Source organism: Rousettus aegyptiacus, unplaced genomic scaffold (genome assembly GCF_014176215.1).
Source record: "Rousettus aegyptiacus isolate mRouAeg1 unplaced genomic scaffold, mRouAeg1.p scaffold_m13_p_10, whole genome shotgun sequence".
NCBI lineage: Eukaryota > Metazoa > Chordata > Mammalia > Chiroptera > Pteropodidae > Rousettus > Rousettus aegyptiacus.
The window spans coordinates 73,419,338-73,436,432 of record NW_023416285.1 but is presented as its reverse complement, the minus strand read 5'-3'; the positions used below and the strand labels follow the sequence as shown (position 1 = coordinate 73,436,432).

General features: G+C 33.1%; 1 protein-coding gene across 3 annotated transcripts in view; it reads right to left on the bottom strand.

The window, feature by feature from the left end:
• The window catches only part of PDS5A (PDS5 cohesin associated factor A), a 109,831-nt gene that overhangs the window by 75,585 nt on the left and 17,151 nt on the right, over positions 1-17,095 (bottom strand). The gene's annotated exons all lie outside the window — the stretch shown is intronic.

Genomic DNA, 17,095 nt, shown 5'->3' with positions numbered 1-17,095 from the left:
ATTGCTAGATATGATTTGCTATTATACTGTTTCAATTTTTGCATTAATATTAATGAAAATAATTGACCTATAACTTCTTTAAAGACAACCTTATCACTTTTAGTACTGAGGTTACAATGGCTTGAAACAAATCGGGAAGTGATCCCCCCTTTTTTTTATTTTATGGAAAGTTTGTAGTAACACCGATTTTATTTTTCCTTAAACATTTAGTGAAGTTCAGCTTATTGAAGAAGGAATACTAATACAATTTAGAAAATACTCTGAACTAAATGGTCATGAAAATATAAACTACTGATATTTGTGGGAGTAGTGCACAGGTAAAGCGGTGCTCAAGGGAAATTTACAATCTTAAATGTACATACTACAAAAGAAGGAATGAAAAATTAGTGGACTATATTTCCATTTAAAAAAATGAAAAAAATAAATAGAAAGTGAAAATAATCGAAGGGAGAATCAAGGAGACATCAATTAATTGGAAAGTAAACATACAAAAACACTCCCAACAATGCCAAATATCAATTGTTGAAAAGACTAATAAAACCGACATGTCTCTACTAGGAATAAATAAAGAAGAGAGGGAAGTCACAAATTATAACTATCAGGAATGAAAAAGAGAACATTATTACACATCCTAATAATAATATATTGTGGGGAGGGGACCTGTCACATGAAAAGAAACTGAATCTGAAATCAAAAACCTTCTCACACACAAAGAAATACCCAATGCTAGCTAACTTCACTGGTAAAAGCCCCAAATAAGATAACTACATGTAAATATGTATAGTACTAGCTACTCTGCTCAAAATATCAAAATATCAAGCCCCTCTCTGCCATTATGCTGTTGCAGCTTTATACCTTGATTTAGTCATAGTCAATTTGAGTCTACTTCTAAAGTACAAACATCTCTGTGAGAGTTAATAACTATTAAATCTTATATCTTGGTTATCTCTTAACATTTTTGTAGAACGTTATCTAGTTGGAATTACGAATGATACAGAAGAGAATTCTTCAAGAAGCAGAGAATCAAAATAGAAGTTGTGAAGAGATCAAAGATAATTATAACATTCAATTTGGTAGGAGTAGCCAGGCCGCCTGAAATTATACAGATCTCTTCTCCACAGATATAATTCATCCAACCTTAACTAACAAAATATCAAAACTCATATTTAAAGATGAGTAAACTAAGGATCACTTTAAATCTTCATGCAAGTTGACAAGTCAAAGGAGCATGCAAGTCGTAGATATTTGGTTTGTATCTTAAAGGCAAGAATGCGCCATTAAATTGTTTTGAGCAACAGCATATGGTCAGATTTGCATGTCATGAAAATACCTCTTCAGTCAATATATAGCCAATAAAGAAATGTCTCACTCACAGGTTGATGGATCCATCAAAGCTAACTCAGAAAGATTTTCAAGTCATTAGAGATATCTTACCAACTATTCTGAAGCAGAGCAAATTCTATGTGTGTGTGTGGGGGGGGGGGGCTGGAATGGGAGGAGGGTGAAGGGTAGTAGTGGTAGTAGTGAGAGATGAAGTGAAACGGGCAAATTGTACTCCTAAATGCCATAACTAAGGAGTTTTCAATTTTATTATACAGGAAATGGGAGTCATCAAGAAGTGTTTTCTTGTCAGTTGAAAAGATGGAAGATGCGTATTTGTCATCTATTGCTATGTAACAAAATAAAGTGCCTTAAAACAACAATAAACATTTATCTACCACAGTTTCTGTGGATCAGGAATTGGAGAGTGGCTTAGCTATGGTGGTTTTAGCTTGCAATCTCTCATAAGATTGTAGTCAGTCAAGACTACAGTAATCTGAAGGCCTGATTTGTTGAATTATAAAATAAATGACTAGTTCAGACAATCTCTACATGTATACTTATCTTTCAACAACAACAAAACTCCACCCCTCAGGGTGAAATATGTAAATTTTGGAGTTAAATGGTGGTTCATTAGTATATACATGGGCTGCCAGATTAGAATGAGCACTATTTGCCAAAATATACTTCTTTCTAGTTCATATAATTATTTGTAACATAAATTCTTTTATTTAATGTACAGTTGAGGTGAAACCTGAGTAAAGTATGCAAGGAAGCAGCGCAGTTCACACAGAAGCCATTAGAAGTACAAAATTTTAAAGTCTACTTAACACACTTCCTATTTTGGAATTCGATAGTTTAGAGCAACTTTTGGACTAAAAGCTCAAAGATCAAGCAACTTACTGGCAAATTCATCATGTTATTATCATGTCTTTTCATTGCAACTAGATTGCAAATTCCTTTTAAGAAAAATTCAGTATTCTTAAGAATCCAGACTGCTAATTTATACTGAATATAGTTAATAAAACTTATGTTTTATTGCTATCACATCTAGTTTAGGCTCTTCTTACATCACACCTGATTTTAGTCTCCTCAATTCTCAAAATCAAACACAATACTTCTGAGTTAGTCTTAAAACACATCTATTTTAACGTTACTCTAATTCAAACAATGATTTCCCACTGCCTAGTATAACATTTAAAACATTATCATCAATATATAATTTCATCTTACTTTCATGTATCAATATACATGTATCAATTTATAGGTATATATATTATATGCAAATATAAAATGTTATAATTTTCAACTCTCTAATCGAATTGGATTTATTAAAACATCGTGAGCCATTTTCACAGCTTTGCAAAGAAAAAAGAACTCAGAGAAAGCTCTAGGACATATGTGAATATGTCCTAGAACTGCATCTACCCCTAGCTACAATTTTTCACCTCAAACGTACTAAAATTTTACCTGCCTTTATAAAGTGAGATATAAGTGGATAATGTTTTCTGCAGAAATAAAACATTAATTTTTTGACATGCTCTAGATTTCAGTGGTTGACCAAGTCTGAGAAAGAAATCTCTCTCTGAAATTCTAATTTGTCAATAGCTATGCGATAAATACACATTTTAATACTAAGTGCTAATATTAAGATAAAACAAAAAATTGAAATAGAACTACCATATGATCCAGCAATTCTACTTCTAGGTATTTATCTGAAAACAAAAACACTAACCCATGTTCACTGTAACATTATTTGCAACACCCAAGATATGGAAACAACCTAAGTAACCATTGATAGATAAATGGATAAAGAAGTTGTAGTATATATGTGTGTACACACACACACACACACACACACACACACATAATGAATTGTTATTCAGTCACAAAAAATAATAAACTCTTGCCACTTGCAATTACATGGATGGAGCTCGAGGTCATTATGCTCAGTGAAATATGCCAGAGAAAGACAAATACTATATAATCTTATATGTGTAATCTTTTTAAAAAAAAAAAAAACCCACAAACAAAAACAATGCAGCTATAGATACATTGGTGGTTGCCAGAGACAGAGGGTGAGGGGTGGGAGAAATGGGTAAACTGTGTTTGTTTTTCTGGTTTAAATAAATTAAGTATTTATAATTTTCAAAAAGAAACAAAGAAACTCTGCATGTGGACAGAAAAAAAAAACACAAACAACGAACAAGTATTAGTACAGCTATTTCATTGAATTTCAACAAATTAAGTTATTCTTTGGGAAAAAACGATAACCTTTTTTTCTAATAAACCACTAGAGACTACTTGAAAATGTTTTGCTATTAACATATTTGATCAAGGTTAGTATTCTTTAATGAGACAAGGTTATTATTTCATATCTAAATTATGTGGTACAGAAAAGTTAGATGCTACACACGTTAACTACCTTCTTCCTGAACTCCAAACCCAATTCCATTCTAAAGGCTTATTCTATCAGCCCCAAATCAATTAATAAGCATATGCTACAAAACTACACCTTTAATGATTCCTGAAAATTTCTAAATTGGAGGAAGTGTTTTACTCATTTATTCTTCCTTCAAGATTCCCAGTACTATTAGGATTCTAAAAATAACCTAGATAGTGAATATAACAGAGTCATGATAGAAGCTATTTTTAGCTTCAAGAGAAATTCATATGGTGCTAAAATATTATGAGCAGTCAACCTAACATTCGTATTGAGGCTTGAGAGGTTTTGATTTTTGGTTTTAACATAAGCTTACATGCTCTCTAATTTGGGTACTAATGAAGTAGAACAGAGCAAGTGAAGGCAACAAGGCGCAAACCAATTAATTATTGCACAGAAAATTCTCAATTCAGAAAGCATATTTTTTATATGTGAAGTATTTGTAATAGTACAAACAGCTATCATTTATTGAGTTCTTGCTATGGGCGAGGCATATTTTAAGTAATTTAACATACTAATAACTCAAAATTTAATACAATGATTCCTTGTGGGAGGATTATTAACGTTGCCATTTAACAGGTGAGAAAACTGAGGCTAAGTAGTTTGTTCACAGGCATAAAAATTCAAATCCGGGCAGTATGATAATTATTCTTACCTTCTTACCACTCTTAACCTATATATTAATATAGTGTAGTATCATAGGATGAGCAGTAATTCAAAATGACTAGTAAAAAATAAAATATATAAAGAGCATACAATATGTTACAGTGCTATAACTATTAAATTGTCAAGTTCCTAGGCCAAATAAAAAAGCCTACTTACTTTTCTCACAGGTAGTTAGGTAAAGACCATGGTAGAGAATTTAGATGGGAGCACACGGCAGCTTAATAGATGCCTTTAATATTTAATTCAAGTTTGCTAGCTTTCTTTTTCCTTTATAAAAGTGGATCATTTGCCCTACTCTTAAAATGATCAATTATTATTTCAGGTGTTTTTTTCCCTCAAAAATGCAATGAAAAGCGTCTAGTTTTTCTTAAGATTAAATAAATTAAAATTCAGAAGAAGGAAAAATGGGGTTCAGGCAGACAAGTATATATATGTGTGTACTTATGGTACAAGTAGCGAGAGTCAGAGAATAAACAATAATAAGTACAGGGATATTCCCTAGAGGCAAAATGAAAAGGGGATGTTGTGAAAGAGTAGACAGTTGCCAGAAAATCAGTAAATCAGTTGCCAGAAAAACTTGAAGTCTGCTAGAGAAAGGGAAAACCAAAAACCAGTTTCTTGAAATTATCAACAAAATTAACAAGTCTTTAGTTAGCTTGACCAAGAAAAAAGAGAGGACTAAAATCGCTAGATTCAGAAATGAAAGAGGGCTATAAAAAGGATTATAAAGAAAAAATACACACAAAGAAAAGTCCAGGCCCAGATTTAATTAGACTTTGCTGCTGAATTCTACTGAACATTTTAAGAAAACCAATTTTTCTCAAACTCTTCCAAAAAATTAAAGATGGTGAAACACTTCCAATTTATTTTATGAGGTATTAACCTTATTCCAAAACTAGACTAAGCTATCACAAGAAAAATACAGACCAACATCTCTTATGTATATGGATACAAAAATCTTCAACAAAATACTAGCAAACCAAATCCAGTGACAGAAAAAGATTTATACACTATGACCAAGGGGATTTATGCCAGGAATGCAAGGTTGGTTTAACATTAAAAATCGATTAATGTAATACACATTAACAGAAAAAACAAAAATCACATGACCTTAACAGATGCAGAAATCCAATACCTTATGATGATAAAAATATTCAAGAAACTAGGAATAGAAGGGAAATTCCTCAACGTGATAAAAGGCATTTGTGAAAAATCCACAGCTAACATCATACTTAATGGTATAAAATTGAATACTTTTCCACTAAGATTAGGAACAAGACAAGGCTATCTGCTTTCAACACTTTGATTTAAAGTATTACTGAAGGTTCTAGCCAGGGCAGTTGGGCATATAAAGACATAAAGGGCATATAAAGACATAAAGGGTATATAAAGACATAAAAAGATTATCTCTATTCACAGATTACATGTTCTTGCACATAAAAACTCCTCCTAATGAATCCATTAAAACAATTATAATTAATAAGTTCAGCAAAGTTACAGGATAAAAGATCAATATACAAAATTCAATCAAATTCCTAATACTTGGAATAAACAATCTGAAAATGAAATTAAAATAATTCCATTTACAATAACATAAGAATAAATTAGAAACAAATTTAACAAAATAAGTGTAAAATTTATACTCTGAAAACTACAAAACATCATTGAAAGAAATCAAAGAAGATCTAAATTAACAGAGAAATATCCCATCTTCAGAGACAGGAAGACAGCACTAAGACGGCAACAGTCTCCAATCTGATATACACAGTCAATGTAATTCTCATCAGAAATCAAGCTGACTTCCCTGCAGAAACTGACATGCTGATTCTAAAATTCAAATGAAACAGCTAAAACAATCCTGAAAAAGAAAAAAGTGGGATTCACATTTACTGATTTTCAAAATTTACTACAAAGCAACAGTAATAAGATGGTGTATAAAGTTCTCATCACAAAAAAATAAATAAAAAAAATCTATACAAGATGATGGACATTAAATTTATTGTGGTAATCATTTCTCAATATACACAAGTCAAGTCATCGTATGGTACACCTCAAACTTATACAATGCTGTACGTCAGTAATATCTCAATAAAACTGGGTGGTAGGGAAACTGTGTGGTACTGGCACAAGGACAGACGTTCAAATCAATGGAATAGAATTAAGAGTACAGAAATAAACCTATACACTGACAGCCAATTTCTGACAAGGGTGCCAAAGTCAAATAATGGGGAAAGAATAGCCTTTTCAATAAATGGTGCTAGGCAAAGAACGGACTTTACAATAAATGGTGCTGGGACAACTGGATATCCATATGGAAAAGAACAAACTTGGACCCTTACACCATACAAAAAATTAACAATTCTTGATCAATTTCAATTTTTTTTAAAAATCAATTTGTTCAAAATAGATCAAAGACCTAAATATAAGAGCTAAAACTTAAAACTCTTTGAAGAAAATAGGCATAAATCTTTGTAACCTTAGTTTAGGCAATGATTTCTCAGATATGACACCAAAATATTTGACAAGAAAAAACAAACTGGACTTCATCAAAATGAACAACATTTGTACTTTAAAGGAAATTACCAAGAAAATTAAAAGGCAACCCACAGAAGAAAGTTTCTGCAAATCATATACTGATAAGAAACATGTATCCAGTATATAAAAAACTTCTATAATTCAATAACCAAAGGACAACCCAATTTAAAAATGGGCAAGAGATAAGAATACATATTTCTCCAAAGAAGATATACAAATGGCTAATAAGCTTATGAAAAAATATTTGACGTCATCAGTCATCAAGATGACTTTATATCCTACTTCACATGTACCAGGTTGGCTAGAATCAGAAAGTCTGATAATTGTCAATTATTGTCAAGGATGGGAAAAAATTAGAACCTTCACACACTACTGGTGAAAATATAAAATGGTGTACACACTTTGGAAAAGTTTGTCAGTCCACTAAATGACAACACAGAGTTACCTGTGACTCAACAATTTCACTCCTATAGGCAAAAGTAGTAAAAATGTACTTCCACAGATAAACTTGTACACGAATGATTATGGAAGTATTATTCCTAATAGCCAAAAAGTAAAATCAGCCCAAACGGCTATCATTTGACGAATGGATAAACAAAATTTGATAATTCATACAATGGAATATTATTTGGCTATAAAAAACAATGAAGTACTGATACCACGAAACAGATCAATCTTGAAAAGATTATGCTAAGTTAAAGAAATCAGTAATGAAAGACCACATTACATGATTCCAAATATATGAACTGTCTGGATCCGGGAAATATAGAGACAGAAAGTAAATTAGTGATCGCTTAGGGCTGGAAGGGCATGTGGGAGTGAGTGCTAAATGGTGCAATGTTTCTTTCTGAGGTGATGAAATTGCTTTAAAATTGACTGTGGTGATGGTTGCACATATCTGTGAATATAGTAAAACCATTGATTATACACTTTAAATAGGTGAACTGTATGTATGTGAACTGAGTTAAAAGGAAATACAGATGAATAAAAATGAACTTGAGAGACCTCTGAAAATCCTTCTATCTTTCCATAACAATATACTTTTAAATGGTAAGGTCCCTTTAAGGTAATGAAAAGGGTTCAACTGACAAAACTGTGATTCATAAGCCACTTTCCAACATCAGGAAAGAGAAGACACAGTTGTCCTAGAGCAAGTAAGCCAAATGGATTTTTCTATATAACCACTGGGATTGACATCTATAGCAGGGGTCCTCAATCCCCAGGCCGCAGACCAGTACCCGCCCATGGCCTGTTAGGAGACAGGCTGTACAGCGGGAGGTGAGTGGGCCAGTGCGCAAGGCTTCATCTGTATTTGCAGCCACGGGCTAGTGCTAGCATCACCGCCTCAGCTCTACCTCAGATCATCAGGCATTAGATTCTTATAGAAGCGCCAGTCTCTGGTGCCAAAAACGTTGGGGACCACTGATCTAATATATATTACTAGATCTATATAGTATATATTACTCTTGTCCCAAGTTCTAGGCAAACAGGGGTGGGAGCAAAAAAAAAAAAAAAAAAAAAGAGGAAATTAAGGGACTCCACAAAGGCTCAAACACAGGAAAATCATCTGCAAGGTAGAGACCATTCCTTTTAAAAAGTGAAAAAGGCCCAGAAAATTATCAGATAGATTTTTAAGATCACAAAACTAAAGCTTAGTTTTGTGCTTTACCTTTAGCTTATAGTGTGTGTAGTATATAACCCTTAACAATGACTGTGGGAGAGGGAAAAAGACTAAATATTACCTATTTTTAATAGAAGAAAAAAGTTTACTTCAGTGAAAAGATTTTACAAAGGTTACACTGTTGGTAAGTAGATGACCCAGTATTCAGACATAAATTTTTAGATTCTCAGTTCGGAATTCCCAGACTAAGAATTAAAATTTACAATGCACTCTAATCAAAGACCCAATTAATATCCTGGCGTTATAATTCTTTATTTAGAATGACCATATGCCTCAATTTGCTTCACAGCCCTGGTTTACATCTGTTATTGGCATAATTATTAAAAACACTTCTCACCAACTTATCTCATTAATGTTTTTCATCTTTATCCTACTTGAGTCACACCTGGAACCTCATTAAAAATTGTTCACCTCCAGTATCCTTAACTCTACAATTTTTTCCTTACTGAATTTACTCTTTGCCTTCAATATGAAATCTTCATTAATACTCTATCTTCAATCATACCCTCGTGCCTTAGGTAGCTCCGTCAGCCCACATCCAAGTGTAGCCACTTCAATCATTCCCTAACAATATCTCCCCCTCCCCATGCCACATACACATACACAGGGTCTTTAGTAACTCTTGATTTTCAATCTCCAATCCAGAGAGATTTCTTCTGAATTCACCTGGCCAGCAATGCCAAAGACTGATGAACATACTAATTCATTCTGCTCTGATCTCTAAAACTGATCTCCTCACAGCACAAAAAGAACACAAATTAAAATTTGGATTTATTTAGGTTTATTTATTTGTACTTATTGTGAATTCTATTCTACCTCTTAATGGATATATAATCTGAATAAATTACTTTGTATTTTTATGACTATAAAACAAATAATCTAACCTTAAAAGATTGATACTTAGAGATAATAGACACAAGGTTCCCAATCCAGTATCTGGCATACAAGAGTCTATGCTAAATAAAAATTACCATATTTTATTAATTCTAAGACCCATATGTCTGATACTGAGATGTCTCTCTTAAAATCAGTGGTCTTACAAGAAGTGAAAGCCAGAAGTAACTGTAAGAGAATTGTTGCTACTCGCACTTCTACAAACTTCAGTTTGAAAACCTTATGCTGATAATATCTAGAAAGCACCAACACCAAATCTTGCAGTGTTATGTATTAATAACTTGGAAGAACATCTCAGAAACAACAGCGGAGCACTCTTTAAAGATTATTTGCATCACAATACTTTTGATAACAATGACATTGTGGAAAAAAACAAATATTAATACCTCGTCAAAAATAAGATTAGGAGTAGGAGGATCAAACTCTGAATATGGAGATTTTCAGGAATTACAGCCAACTTATTAGAATTTTATTTTCATTTATGTATATAAAAATACAAAAAAAAATTGTCTAAATAAGTTATCTACATGAATGAGGTCTTCCAATAAGTATAAAGATTTCTAAGCATTAAAATAACCAGATCATAATTTAATTGGTAATATTTTTCTTTGTAGTGGGTTTATACGCATAGAACTGATTGGTTTACCTACCCTATCACTCATTAATAGTTAGCTTAAATGTATAGTGAAATAGCTTGCTGTTTATAACTTAAAACAATGCCCCAAAAGGGTGAGGTTCTATTTTACAGGCTGTGACATATGCTCTAAATTTGTGATCAATAAATTCTGCTACTTCTTCTACAGTACATTGGTCTGGAAATTGAAGGGTGGAAATTAGAGCACCAACTCTCTCTATTATGTTGAATACCCTACTCCAAGAATTTTTGCTTCTATCCTAAAACTTTTGGTCTACTGGTTTAGAGGTTTGGGTTGCTAAGAATGTTTCTAGTATAGGACACAATAATTCCACTGAAGTTGAGATTGTCACCTAACCATTTTGGGCTATTCAAACCACTGAAACAACAGGTAAAGAAGGGGTTTACTGTAGTGGCTGGTGTGACTAATCCCAACTAATATGGGAAAACTAGGATGCTACTATGCAATAGAGGTAAGAAGGAATATGTCTGGAACTCAGCAAATGGGCTAGGACAATGTTTCTCAAGCCACTAGTGGTGAAGAATCAGTTGTGGGTTTTAAAAAAATTCCAACAAAACTGTAAAATATACAACAATGCACTTATATGTTGCAGTGATGCCAAACTACCTATCAATGTTTCTTAACATTTATTCTCAATTTTTGCATCTATCCTGTTATGAACTGGCACTACGCTCTTGACAATAGCTAAGGCACTTAGGATGTCTGTATACAATATTAAAAGTTCATAAGAAACTACAGTGTCCTAATAAAGTTAGAATCCCTATTGGTTCCAGATCTCTTGGGAATAACATTTTTAAGTGCAACCTATCAAGTTAAAAACAAAATAAAAACCAGCTGAAGTACTAAGTGAAGGCAAAAGAAACAGAATGGGTTGTGGAAGAAAGAAGTTAATTAGGGCCCTATGACTAGTACAAAAATGAGGGCTGTATGCAGTACACAATTTTCTTGTCCCTGCTTGTTAACATCTGTGTGCTGGGGTATTTATTTTTCCGTTTCTCTTATTTTTGATAAGAACTGTCAATGGTAGCTTCTAATTTATGTGTTTAGGGGTTGGCAAACTTCTGTGATGGACAAAAAAGTCAATATTTTAGGTTGTACAGGCCATAAAGTCTCCATTATAATTACTTAACTGCTATGACAGCATGAAAGCAGCCACAGATAATATGTAAATGAATAAGCATGGTTATGTTCCAATAAACTTTACTGATAGCCTTTGAAATTTGAATTCCATATAATTTTCAGGTGTCATGAAATATTATTTTTTGATCCACTTATAATGTAAAAACCATTCTCTGCTTCCAAGCCTATAAAAACAAAGCAACAAGCCAGATTTGGCTCATAGGCCACACAGTTTGCTAATCCCTGCATTAGACTATTCAGGTGGAAGTGTTTTAACTAAAAAACAATTAACATCACCCAGAACTAGATATGCTGTCACCTAGAGATTAGATTCTGTGACAACCTACACTATTCAGAAAGAAGTGAGAGCATCCTTATTTTTAAAAGAATAGTTGTACCCTGTTAGATGAAAACATGAAATAATTGTTCTTGTTCTTTGAAGTTCAAATATCAGTCTGTAGAATGATATGCTAATTACTTACATAGGGTCTCTCAACTCCAAATCCACTCTTCCATATTCTGTTCTCTGATTTTGAGACTGGGATTACTGAAAATGCATTGCCCAGACTTCTTTGACAGGAAGCAAAGTATTTCGAGGGCAAGAGGAGGGCAAGGGAATTTCTGATTGTTTTCCTTCCTATTCCAGCCAGTCACTCCAGTTGTCTTTAGTATCTTTCAGCACTCAACATCCTCTAATTGACAGTATTTGTTGTTAGTATTTAAAAACACTGACTGGCTTTAAAAAGTAACTTTGGCTGCAGACTTGGTAATGTTTCTCAATTAATTCAAGCTGTAACTACAGGCTGTTAAGCACTTTTATGTGAAACTTGTACTTATATGTAAAACTTACACACTGCAGTCAGTAAAGTCATTTCAACTGCAAACATTTCAACTGACAAGAAATGTCAAGCTCCTTTGTTCTGTGCTGCAAAACTATAATAAAATTGAGAACTCCATCTCCAAACTCAAACTACAATTCCTGCAGCATTTTTAGGAACTCAATGAACACACAGGAAATTTCCACATTTCAAAGTCCAATTCAAACTGCATTTGGGGAGCTTCCACCTAACCCTTCAACTTGAACCAATTAATCTGAAATGAAATAACATGCTAAAAGGCAATTATGGAGAGAAGAATATAAAAGAATTCTATAAATACCTCCCATGTCAATTACAATCACATGCTATGAAGTGATACCAATATTTGGGAATATCTGTGTGAAAAAGATTTTTCAAATGAAATATACAAAATTTCATTACAGATCAGCATTAAGAAAATTGAAATCAATTTGTGATAGGGAACATGAATTTTGAACCCCAATTAAGCAAAATGTTAGTTCTACTCTCTCCGAATCCTGTTCTTCTCATTAGTAGACCTGTTACAAAAAATGTACTGAACTATTATTTTTTGAATTTTGTCATAAATTTTGTGGAAATTTATTCTCTTGTTGTATAAATACAGTATCCTCTTGACCCACAGGTACAAAATACTTACTAACTTGCTCATCACATAAAAAGTCTACCGACCTCGGATATGTATCCAAGACAAATGAATTCTTATCATCTAACAAAAAGCATGTACACTGTTCAAAGACGTATTATTCATAAAAGCAAAAAAACTATTAATCCAAGTATCTACCAACAATGGATAAATTTGGGGATATTCATACAATTAAAAAGAATTACTGCTAACAATATAGATAAATCTCAGACATAATATTTAGCAAAACGGTTAGACATAAGAGTATATATACTGCGTGATTCCATTTACATGAAATTTGACGGCAAAACTAATGTGCACTGACAAGAGATCAGGATAGTGTCTATCTCTACAGAGGGAAGATAAGGCAGCCTGATGGGGTACCAGAAATGTTCTATATCATGATCTGGATAAGAGTTATGTGTGTATACACATATAAATTAATAAAATGTTACACTTGAGGTTTGCACTTTACTATATGTAAATTATAGTTTTAAAAAGGTGAGAAATACAGAGTTATGCCACAGAGATCATCTCCCACTCTCTGTAACTTTACATTTTTCAGGCTGTACCTGTGGTTGTAAATGTTGGAAGAAAAAATCAGTAAATTTGAAAATAAACCAACAATTATTAAATTTGAAGAACACAAAGACAAATGACTGAAAGTTATAGAGCCCCAGTGATCCGAGGGCATTATAAAAAAATCCAACATTTTTCTAACTGGATCCTAGAAAGAGAAAAAGGCAGGAAAAAAAAAAAAAACTGGAAGATACAATGACCAAAAATTTGGTGAAAGACATAAATTCATAGATCCAGGAAGTTTAGTGATTTCAAAGCAGGACAAATATGGGGCAAACACACACCTCAGGACATCATAGTGAAACTGCTGAAAATTAAAGAAAGAGAGAAATATTTTGAAAAGCAACCAGAAAAAAAAAAATGACACATTACATACAAGAGAACAAAAACATATACAGTTTTAAGTCCTCACCTAATGTTGTTGGTAGGTTCTGCAACTTTGAGTGAAATGACATATAACAAAACTAATTTTACCATAGGCTAATTGGTAAAAACAAGAATTAAGTTCCCATACCATCTTATCAACATTTTAAGAAATACTGGTGAATATGACAGTAGAATTGTATCTTTAAAGCATTGAAACTATCAACTCAGAATTTTATATCCAAAGTAATATTCTTCATAAATGAAAGTTAAATAGACATTTTCAGACAAATGATGGTAATATTCCATATCATAATAAGAGTTTGGGTTATACTTGAGTAAGCATCTGTTAAAGCTCATCAAATAGCACAATTAAGATATGCACATTTCACTGTGTATAAATTTTATTCTCCTGCACACAGCAAACCCAGCTCAGCCACATAAGAACTGATTCAATCTCTCACACTAACAATCTGACAGGAGAAGAGATATGTGTACTTCTTTTTAAAAATATATATTTTTTTACTTTTCAATTACAGTTGGCATATAATAATCAGTCTCGAGGTGGCTTTTTCTGTACGTCCTTAGTTGTGTGACTTCTGTTCTGCTAGACTTCAGGTGGTTCTCAATGATGGTTGTTCGTAGTTTAGTTGTAACTTTGATGTGGCCGTGAGATAAGGCAAGTACAAATTTTACCTACTCTGCCATTTTGACTAGAAGTGAGACGAGATATGTTTACTTTTGTGCATAAATATTATATATCTGTCTCCAATTTTTTTTTTAATACATAATGTCCAGCATTCCATCAAAACCGGGACGGGGAAGGGTGAGGGTAAAATCCATTGTCAAGAGAAATAAATCAATAAAAGTAGACCCAGAGATGGCCCAAATGCTAAAGCTATCGGACAGGTACATATGTTTGGCAACTTATAATAGAGTTATTCCCCAAAACCCACTATAAGTTGAAAATATCACATATTTAAAATAAATTTAACTGATGCTGATGATTTCATTGCATCACTGATTCGCTTCTTATTCTTTAAGATGGTTCAGATTATCAACTGTAAAATTCCTAATTCACCTTTGATGGCCATTACTGGCTTGCCACCTTTGTGTTAGGCAATTATCTTGAGTTTTGAGTGTAACTGTTCTTCTCTTCTTCTTCTCCCAAGAGGCAGAAGACACAGATGGGAGTTTTGCAGACATGATGAGATTTTTGTTATCCAAAAAAGTTGGTAACAGTACACTGTAAAATATCAAATGTTTACTCTTGTGATTGTATTGCTGACTAGAGCTGCAGCTTGCTGCTGCTGCTGCTGTCCAGCATCACAAGAAAGTATTGTACTGTATTTTATTTCCCTGGGAAAAAAAAGAAAATTCAGAAATACAGTTTCTTTTGAATGCATATCACTTTCGCACCACTGTAGAGTTGTATTTTAAAATAACTACAAGTAATATGTTAAAAGATGCAGCAGAAAAGATGGACAAAATGCATTAAGAACAGCAAATTTTGTGAAAGCTGAAATAAATGGGACTACATCGAACTAAAAAGTTTCTCTGCAAAAGAAATCGTCAACAAGATAAAGAGACAACCATCCAAATAGGAAAATATATTTGTAAGCGACACCTCTGATAAAGGCCTAATATCCAAAATATACAAAGAACTCATATGACTCAATAACAACAAAAAAATATCCGGTCAAAAAATGGGCAGAGGACCTGAACAGACACTTCTCCCTAGAGGACATACAAACGGCCAACAAACATATGAAAAGATGCTGAACATCGCTAGCTATTAGGGAAATGCAAATCAAAACCACAATGAGATACCATCTCACACCTGTTAGAATAGCTATAATCAACAGGACAAGTAATAACAAATGTTGGAGAGGATGCAGAGAAAAAGGAACCCTCATACATTGCTGGTGGGACTGCAAATTGGTACAGCCACTGTGGAAAACAGTGTGGAGGTTCCTCAAAAAACTAAGACTTGATCTACCACATAATCCAGCAATCCCTCTACTGGTATTTACCCCAAAAGACTGGAAAACCCATATCCAAAAAGATATTTGCACACTGATGTTTACAGCAGCATTATTCACAGTGGCCAGGACATAGAAGCAACTGAAGTGTCCTGTAATAGATGATTAGCTAAAGAAGCTGTGGTACATACATACAATGGAATATTATTCAGACATAAGAAGCGATGAAATATTGCCTTTTGCAACATGGATGGACCTCGAGATGATCATGCTAAGCGAAATAAGCCAGACAAAAAGCTGAAAATCACATGATATCACTTATATGTGGGATATAAACCTAAAAGCAACAAATGAGCAGGACAAACAAACAGAGACACATGGACTATAGACTAGTGGTTACTAGTGGGGTGGGGCGGGAGGGGGGAGGTAGACGGGGTAAAGGGAGTCAAATATAGGGTTTAGGGGAAGCATGAATGGGTAAAGGGGATCAAATATATGGTAGCTGAAGGAAACTGGACTTTGGGTAGTAAACACACAATACAGATGTCAAAATATATAGATGTCAAATGATAATGTACACCTGAAAGTTATATAATTGTTAACCAATGTTACCCCAATAAACTTAATTTAAAAAAAAAAACAACTGGAAATTTTGGCATAGACATGGAAACTATATCAAACTGCTGAATGTTATCAAACAGACTAGAGGCACAGTAGGAAAAGAAAAAAAATGAGTAGGTTATATTTAAGAGATAATGATTATTTTTTAATAACAATGAAAGAGAAACTAAAGATCCAAGAAACTCAGAGAAGCCCAAACAAGAGAAATACAAAGAAGAATACGAAAGACACATCAAAGTCAAAAAAGGGGAAAATCATGAGGGTGGCCAGAGAAGAAAGTAATCCCTCTTACTAGGGGATAGAGCAATCTACTATCCAAAATGTTCTATTTAATTACCATCATACATTTCAAGCATTGACAAGTTGTAAATAATTAAAATGAAGTAATAAAGTCATAAAAACATTTCATGTTTGATGATTCAGAAGTTCCACAGGAATCATATGGTATCACATGTAAATAAAAATGATTAGTTTTAGATGTCACACACTACTGAAAATGCAAAACATCAATGTTACTGACCCTCTTGTTTTGAAAAAAAGTAAAATGCTCATTAGTAAAATATATAAACTACCAATTCAACTTTAATTTTTTTTTTTAATGTCAATGTGCTACATGTGTAGCAGTCAGCTCAAATGAGGAAGACTGGAATAGAATGAGATTTCATTGGAACCCAGAATGTCAGCTTTCATGAGTAAATAAATCCATCAAATGAGCTATTACCTTTAGAAAGTATTTTTGTTAAATTACATTTTTATA